Below are 9,150 nucleotides of genomic sequence, written 5' to 3'. Positions count from 1 at the left end.
CAGGGGAGCAGCTAGCTTACAAAATATTCTCTCAGCAATCGAGAGAGAGAGAGAGAGAGAGAGAGAGAGAGCAGAAAAGAGTGAGCCAGCAGAGTGGAGTGACCCAGGATTTTGGAAGACAGCAGAGTGCCCATGGCAATGTGCTCTGGATGTGGCCTGGCCAGCTTCCCCCTGCAGTTCCAGGGAACCAAAAGGAATCAGTAAGATCACACACATGGTTCCCTGTCTTACCAACTTGCCACAGCTAAGCCACCCACGGTGTCAATAGCTGTGGACGTCATCCGTGAGACAGGCTCACTCTAAGAGAATCAGGAGCGATTTCGGTGAGGGCCATGGGACCTTGGGTTTGGGGTCTGCCGGAAGCCCAGGCCAGTCAGTGGCCTATTAGCACCTTTGCAGGCAGGTGAGCTCCCACTTTGTCCCAAGGTGTGCATGGGGCCAATGAGTGTGTGGGTCCCATGACATTGAAAGATTCAGCTCGTTGCAGTTCTAATTTTATGTGCATGAACTCATCACCCTATATATGTATTCTGGAGAGATTTTTCTTCTTAATCCCAGGGGACATAACTCTGTCCTCTATTCCATCCTTTTGAATTTGCTTTTCTGTCCTCCTTACCAGAAGCTGCATTGCTTAAGAGTAAAAACCATGCTGCTTAAACACAGGAATTCCATGTGGGTGTGTGTTCGAGTTCTGGCTGCTCCCCTTCAAATCCAGCTCCCTGCTAATGTGCCTGGGAAAGCAGGCAAGGATGGCCCAAGTGTTTGTGAGACATTTGGTAGGATCTTCATGTGAAAGATTTGGTAGAAGCTGCTGGCTGCTGGCTTCAGACCAGCCCGGCTCTGGCTGTTGTGGCTAATTGGAGGGTGAATCAGCAGATGGAAGATCTCTCTCACTGGCTCTCTCTTTTCCCCCCACTAGCTCGTAACTCTGAATTTCAAAGAAATAAAGCATTAAAAAAAGCATTCTTAAGTCAGTTTGAAGTCCTACCGAGAGTATGATTTTGATCAACACAAAACCCCAAAAAGAGTTACAGAAACCACATGGGGAAGAGAAATCTTATATAAGTCAACGTCAGGGAGAAGTGTGGCATTTTGAAACACTTTCTTGTCTGATGAACTTCTGAAAGCCAATTGTTACGTGACTTTACACCCGCATTTCAACACCGTCAATGTGGACTCCAGGGTCCTTTTCTGTGCTGAATGTCGCCGGCTATATCCTGCCATCGATCCGAGGGGGAAAAACTCCCTGTTGAAATCAATGGGGACTTCTTGGCAAAAATCAATGACAGGATGTGGCCTGGATGAGACATGGTCTGAATGAGCTCACAGCTGGGAGCCTGCCTTGTGTGTGGTTGTTTCGGGGTAAGCCTTTAGCCTGAGCTCAGAAGTAGCACAGAAGAAATGGCTGTTGAGTGCAGGAGGAATATGAATGGCAGGAAGGAAGGGGGCATGGTTTGTGCAGCACAAGGGCCTGTTCCCACAGTGCAGCACCCACCTTACATTGTCTTAGAAGATTCTGCAGAAAAATCCCCGGAAAAATAAGACAAGAAAGACTCTAGTCACACATGTCAAGGGGATGCACACTCCCCAGGCAGGGCAATGTGACTCAGCTGACACCAAGTGGGTCCAGCGAGGTCTCCTGGTTGCCGGGGGACAGCCAGTTGCAAAGCACAAGGAGGAACCCTAGAAAACACCACTCTCCACGTCACAGGCCTTCCTTTCCATGTCACAGGCCTGTCTCTCAATGTCACAGGCCTGCCTCACTCTGTGTCTTAGACCTGTGACCTGACACATACATGCTGCAGAGAGAGAGGCACTCAGCTGCCTCATGTGGAACAAGTGCACATTTCTCTTTTTGGGAACAGAGTCAGCATGGGCCCCACATCCACACTGTAGCAATGCTGTTGTCACACTGCACACATGCAGCTGTGCAAGATGTCACTCAGTCACACGCATGAAGCTTCAGAATGGCCATGGAAAATAAAACTTATGGAATTCAGGGAGTTTTGTGGAAAGTGGAAGGGGAGCACTAAAAGGAACATGTCCACCAGCTTCACATTTGCATGATGTCCTTGACTCTCGAGCCCCACTACCAACCAACCTGCAGGAGGACCCTAAACATGCACGGAGCAGGTGCTCTGCAGGGAGGCGAGGCAGCAGGAAGTAGTCACTGTAGTCTAGGGTGGTGGTGGTGGCATCTCTTTGGCTGAATCCAGATGTAACTGATGAACACATCAGAATAGATTTATGGGGCACATCAGGGTGTTTTGATGAACGCGTTGTGTTATCAACGGATGAAATCAACCCACTGAGTGGATCAGTCACCTTGTATACTTGCCATGTTCATGCTGAGAGCTTTCCTCATCTCTTCCTGCTGGGTTTCCAAGGATCCCAACAACAATCGTTGTGATTTTGTTTCATCATCAGTCTCCCATTTGTGCGACCAGCCCACCACCAGTGTATCTTCTACCAAGGTGTCCTGTCCACTGCCGGCCACTGCACTGGCTCCCCTCCTCTTCTCTAGTCTCTGGAGCTCTGGGGTGTTGAATCCTCTGTCAAAGTGAAGAAGAATCCAGCCCCACTGGGTTCAGGACGTGGCTTTCCCTTTGCAGGAGCTTTTCACATCTGGTGGAGTCTCTTTATGGCCACTGCTTTTCCCCAGTAGTCTGCTGCCCCTATCTTAAGCTGTGGCCGCTGGGTAGGGAGCTGAGCTGCTTCTCCTGGGTCTCTCACAGCCCTGTTGATGCAGTGGCATTAGTTGCTGAGTCTTCTACTTCATTTACAATTTTGCTCGAGTCTTTTTCCTGTGTTTTCTCAGTGTACCTAAGGATTTATCAACTTTGTTTATTTAAAAAACAAACAAACAAAAGCAGCCCAGTTCCATGTACTGCTTCTCCTGTTTTTCTTGTCTCTGTTTCATTTATGTCTGCTCTGATCTTTGTTATTTCCTTCCTTGTACTAATTCTGAGCTCAGTTCGTTCTTTCATTGTTTTTTTGAGGTGTAACCTTAGGTTGTTTACTTGAGGTCTTTCTTCTTCTTTAACACAGGCGTTGCTTGGTGTTGCTTTAAGTTTCCCCATGTTTCCATTCTTGTGTGTCTTGGAGCCACTGGTTGTTGGGGATGTTCTGGTGTTCTTCCTGTGATGGACTGCCTGGGTCGTGTCACTTGATGTGACCTGTGAAGCTGTTAGGACTCAACTCGTGGTGGTGGTCATTATCCCTGTGCTGCCTGGCAGACTCCTTAGGAGCTGGTCATGTAAGCTCCTTGAGTCCCACTTCTGGAGCCCCATGGCAGAAGACAGAGGTCAAGAGGATGCCCATGTGCAGGTGGGCCTGGGCTATTGGCTTTGTGAAGCAAACGGATCTGGCTCATGATTCTAGATGTGCCAAGGGTAAGGGATTATGGGGATGGTGGATGTCTCAAAGGCTCAGTCTTGAGGCAGGACTGGACCTCTCATGAAGGGACAGGGAGGGTGAATGCCCAGGTGTGTTTCTTCTGGTCTCCCTTCCTCTTTTTATAAAGCCCCGTAGATTCAGCCAGGTGCAACTCTTCCCCAGTGACCTCATGTCATTCTAACCACTCCCCACAAGAACGTACCCCAATGTCAGTCAGGTGTACTGTCCACATGGAAACTCGGGGGCTCTCTCTGACGCTGTCCACACCACAGCTGAGGATTGCAGAAAGCAGAAGGGTGAGTGTCCTCCACTGTGTCTCACGCTCACCCATGGTAACAGAGCCATCCTACATGGGCATCCCATGCCCCTCTGCCTGTGCGGCCATGATTCCCAGCATCACTGTTAGGAGAAGCCTCTGGCATGGCACTACAGGGGACACATTCCCAGCTCACATATGGTCTCTCCCGGAGAAGATCCTGTGTCCACGTATGTCTTTTTCTGTCCAGGAGAAGTGCCACGTGCCAGAGCTCTTAGAAGATGGTGAATGACAGGATTTGGTTGGAAAGAGGGGAACTTGAGAACAAGGGGAACATGATATGAGGAGGGGGAAGGCTAGGTGGGTGGGCAGAGGTCCAAGAATGCCCATCTAGAATCAAGGGAAGTGCCTGGAATGCAGTGATGCGAGTCACAAGGGCCGACTTGTGGCTGGTGACTGGGAGTCTGGGACACACTCCATGAAGCGATTAATTCAACTGAACTGAAGTGGTGATGCTGCACCCAGAAGGGTTGATCTCTGGCTCAGGTGCCCGAGTGCTATGCTGTGAATCCATGAGGTGGGCCCATCACCGTCCCAAAGCCCAGTGGAGGAGTCACCTAAGGGCAGGGACCCTCCCCTCCCCCCCGCTTCACCAGAGGTAAGGCAGCAAACACGAGCATGATGACTACAGTGTAGGTATGAGGAATGTAGGGATTCGTGTCCGGTGACTTCTCTTCTCTGCTATTAAAGGAACAGAGCCTGCTGCTGGGAAACTGGAGGGACTGAGATGCTCCAGCCCTGGACAGGACCAACTCCTGTTCTGCTGACTGTACACAGCAGGGGGAGGGTGGGAAGGTGCAAATGGCTGGGCTGACCCAGCATACACATACAAAGAGATGAGAAGGGGCTCTCATTGCATTCCTGCCATAGCTCCTGATCTCTGCGACCCTAGAGTAGGCAAAGTCGTGGTCCTTGGGTACCTTCCCATGCCTTGTCTGCACAGCACTGGTGGACGTGAAGCAGCACTGATGACTGACAGCAACGATGAGATGAACAGGAGTGTAGAGAGGATGGGCAGCAGTTGGCATGGAAGCGGTTCTGGGTGACCAGAAAGATAAAGCTGATGCTAACCAAGGCACTCACAGGCATGGGTGCAGCTGATCTGAAGTTGCCACTACACGACCTGCAGCTCTTGTCCACTCAGCCACACACTGCTGTGCCCTGGGCTGGAGTGGAGGCCGCCAGGAACTCTAGGCCCCTGCGCTTGTTGTGTTTATCTTTAGCATGGGTGCTGCTGCCTCCTGGATATGAATAGTAGTCACCTGTGTGGGCCCGAGCAAAAGGCTGTGTGGGGCTGAGCCCTGAGTGGGAACAGACAGGGAATGAAGCGTCCTCAGCCTCCCTCGCACACCATGGGACCGGACCCCTGCGATCCAGCCTGGCAGCTCTCAGATCCCTGCAAAGGCTGTTTATTGTTTGGGTGCTGTCTGCACGGCCTCCTTCCTGCATAGTCACTCCTCTGGAGAGGACGAGGGGATGAACACCAGGCACATGGTCCTCGTGTTTCTGTTTTATCAGAAGACAAGGAACAAAGCTAATAAAACCTGACAGTGAGTTTTTGGTTTTGGGTTTTTATGGCAGGGGTTGATTTTGTTTTATTATTTAAAAGGCAGAGTTACACACACACACACACACACACACACACACACACACACACACACACACACACACACACACACGTCCACTAGTACATACTTCAGATGGCCTCTGTCAGGGGCTGAGCCAAGCCAAAACCGGGAACCTAGAACTCCATCCTGGTATCCTACATGAGTGCAGTGGCCCAAGAACTGGGGTCTTCTTCTACTGCCTTTCCAGTGCATAAACAGGGAGCTAGATGGAAAGTGGAGCAGCCAGGACTCGAGCTGGTGCCCATACAGGATGCTAGCGATGTAGGTGGTAGCTTAAAGCAGTGTGCTACCATGCCAGCCATTGACCACTGATTTTACTCAATAGTGCACTCTCAGGATGGCACACAAGACACCATATAAAAGCAGGCCAAAAGGGAAGCCTGGTAGGTGGTGGTGGTGCCAGGCATGAGCTGAGTGTCCCAAGCCTCAGTTAACCCACAGGTAGGTTAAACACCAATGCTTCCCTCCTAGTCTTGTGCTGACCAAAGGAGCAGTCAGCCAGCACCCCACCTGGGGTGACAGGTGCTCAGTAGAGGCAGCCCGCAGCAGAGCCCGAGGGCCTGGCAGAGCCCAGGGGCCTTGCAGTGTGCTTGCCAGGGAGATGTAAACATCAGCTCTGAAGGATACTCATGTAGATTAGCTGGAGAGGGCTGCAGAGTGATGCTGGCCTCCTTTGTACGCCAGCCTCCCACTTGTTTCTAATTTACCCTAATGAGGGATAATGATGAGCGCGAGACAGGGTGAGGGGAGAGACCCAAGCCAGCCCTGGAGACAGGCCCCTGCATTTTTCGTGGCCTGAGCTGCTCTGGCTGCACTTGCTGCTTCTACTTGGGTGATGCCTGCTTCCATGGCTGGACCACAACAAGGATGGGAACAGCTGGAACCCAGCGCCTTATCTCATTTCACTTTCATGACCAGCAGAGTTCTGGTCCTGGGCACATGTGCTCCGGGTGGCATTGGAATGACCTCAGCCTGAGACACTCGCTTGTTCTGAAATTGTGTGGAAGAAGTAGATAAATGCAAATGGGTTTGGGGGGATTAATTTTGTTATGATAAGAGTGTTCTCATTTAGTTAAAACGATTATGTTTTCATGCCAGTGCTTTAAGATACAATTGCAGATTTGATTTTGTGCCTAATATATCATTGGTTATTTTAGTTCAGTACTTAAATTAATGGCGTTATGTTTACTGCGGCCCACTATTCCTTCTCTTTGAACTCTCTGTTTTCACAAGGTGTCTCTCTGTGTGTGTGTGTCTCTTGCTTTCTCTCTCTGAGCAAATTATAACCTCAGGCTGTCTTTATGATGTTAGCATCTCGAACCCACTGGGAAAGCCAGTAGGGCACAGATAAATAAATAAATACATGCTGTCAAACAGCCAAATGAAAATGTAAAATATTCCATTTAAAAATGGGTGTCTTTTCTATACAGTGCCAAATCACCCAGATTTTTGGCTCTCTTTGAATGTGGGTGGGCGTTTGGAGTCAAGGACACAGAGCCTGGGCTGGCTCTGTCTCTCCCTTTTATCTGGATTTGAAAGGATTCCAGAGCTGTGTTTGTGGAGGTTGCTGGACCCAGGATGCGATGGGGATGGGCGGGGCATCTCTGCGCAGTGATGTCCTTTGCGACAGGGTGGCTTCATGGGCACGCATGGCTGCCTTCATCTGTTGTGCTGCCTGGGCTGGCATCTCTGTGACCCGTGCACCACAACCTTGGCACAAACTCCTGAGCCGTTGAGATTAGGAACAATGATTGACTTCACCATTGCAGGAGCTCCAACCATGCCCAGAAGGGCAGAGGGACAGTGGGCCTCTAAAGAGAAAATGCAGCCACTGTGAGGGCCCTTGGAGGAAATGCTACACCCTTCTTTCAGAACTTGGCTTCTAGCCCTTGTCCTAATCTGCTCTTCCCAGCGACTTTCCACTCATTTTTCTGGAGGCGATGTTGATATGTGCAGGCTGGTGGGTCCCAAAACCAGAAGCTAAAGTGAGTGGACTTTGGAAATGCGTGCAGCCAAAGCAGTCACTTGGCTGGGAGAGGCAGCCACAGGATCCTGAGACTGTGAGAGGCCTGCCGGCGTCCTTGACACTGTCCTTCAGGGCGGGTCCTGGATAAGTGACTGGAGGCTGACGCCTCCCTGTGGCTCACATTCACCTGGAGTGACACCAGCACACTGCTGACCCTGGTAGAGCCATCAGGAGTTTGTTGAGGACCACATGGCTACACAGAGGTGGCTGGCTCTTGAGGAGCCAAGGGTGATTCTGTTCACTCACATGCCCAGGCCAGGAGCCCGGTAGCACGGGCTTGGTGTTTCGATAGAGAGTCAGAGACACTATGCATGGCATCACCGGAGTGGGGAGGGGGGGCCTGCAAGGGCGCACACAGCTCTCCATCCACACATGAACAAGGATGCTGTGTTCTGTTTTGCAGGTGTGGGGTCTCAATAACACTGTGAAAGGTTGAAGTGAAAATGAAGCCACAACAGCCAGCTGGATGTCAGAAGGGAGTGGCAGAAGGGTGGGATGCAAAAGTGGTCCTGTTAAAGGCAGCTGCTGTTCTACCAGCACGCAGCTCACGGGAGGCCTGTGGCTGATGAGAACAGAAACTGCTGACCCCGCACAGCCCCCAGTCCACATCCATATGAGCTCAGTGTTTTCTTCCGGCTACCTGAGGCCCTTGTCCTGGAGGACATCGGAGTAGCTCATCATGGAGACGGTTACCACACTCTTTCAGTTCTCCTGCAGAAAGCATCATGTTCATGCTGATATCACACCCTCCACCTGCTGTCCCTCCTTTCTTCTTTCCCACTGACTCCAAGTCCCACGCCATGACCCTTGCTGCACTCTGGCCACACATTGCCCTCCTTGGCCCCTGACAGAAGGATGCAAGACACTCCCCGTGAGAAGGTGCCTACCTGCACTGCCTTGATGTGTCGAGAGCTGCCTGGAAGATGCCAGTGATCATAAATCCCGGACCTTAGCCCTGACTTCTAGGGCGGGAGACCAGGAGTGGACCTTGGGATAAGAAATCTCCCCAACAGGCTGTGTCACAAACTGCCACATGTGCCTTCCTCAGGGCCCATTTGTCTCCCTGAAGAATTCCCCTAAGTGACGCTTCTTCCTTTCTTAAAACAATGTCCCAGGCCCTCGTCTAACCAGCCTTCTGAATCACAGTTTGTGCACCAGTGCACACACGAAGTCAAAGCTCATCTTCTCTCTGGCAAGTCTGGCTCCTTTCTACTGCATTTGCAGGCCCCCAGGATGATGGAACCCAAGATCATGGAGAAATTTGCCTCCCCAACAGGCATGCTCCAATTGGCTCCAAATTCTTCCTTCCACCACTCTGAGCTCTGCCAAGTCTGTGGGAGTGGGGAGGAGCGGTGCCCACTCCTCATAAGAGCTGCAATACTGGAGCTCATTAGCATGGTCCTGGCAACCTTGGACAGAAAGCACCTCTTGCTGGGGCTCCAGAGGTGTGAGGATTTCTTCCTGTGTAGCAAAGGGCTGCTCTTTGGCAGACTCTTTCTTGGTATCCTAGAGATCACAGAGACACTGCTCACAGTCAGGAGGTGTTTTGCATGGATTTCTCCCCAAAATGAAGAAAATTGTTGGGAGGTGCAAGTCCTGGCGGAAAGCACCCAGGTAGAGAGTGGCTGGGTTTGGTTTGCAAAGGACTGCTAATTCTGCTGTTGCAGTATTAGAGGGTTTTTTTTTTTGAAGATTAGTTTATTAAGACAGAACTCTTAACCAAGTCTGCTCTGCATCAGGTGTCCCTGTGAACACTTACTGGTTGTGGATGGTGGGTGGTAGTG

This window comes from Ochotona curzoniae, unplaced genomic scaffold, assembly GCF_017591425.1.
Source record: "Ochotona curzoniae isolate NIBS_2020 unplaced genomic scaffold, NIBS_Ocur_1.0 contig_78, whole genome shotgun sequence".
In the NCBI taxonomy this organism is placed as follows: domain Eukaryota; kingdom Metazoa; phylum Chordata; class Mammalia; order Lagomorpha; family Ochotonidae; genus Ochotona; species Ochotona curzoniae.
This window is presented reverse-complemented; position numbering follows the sequence as displayed.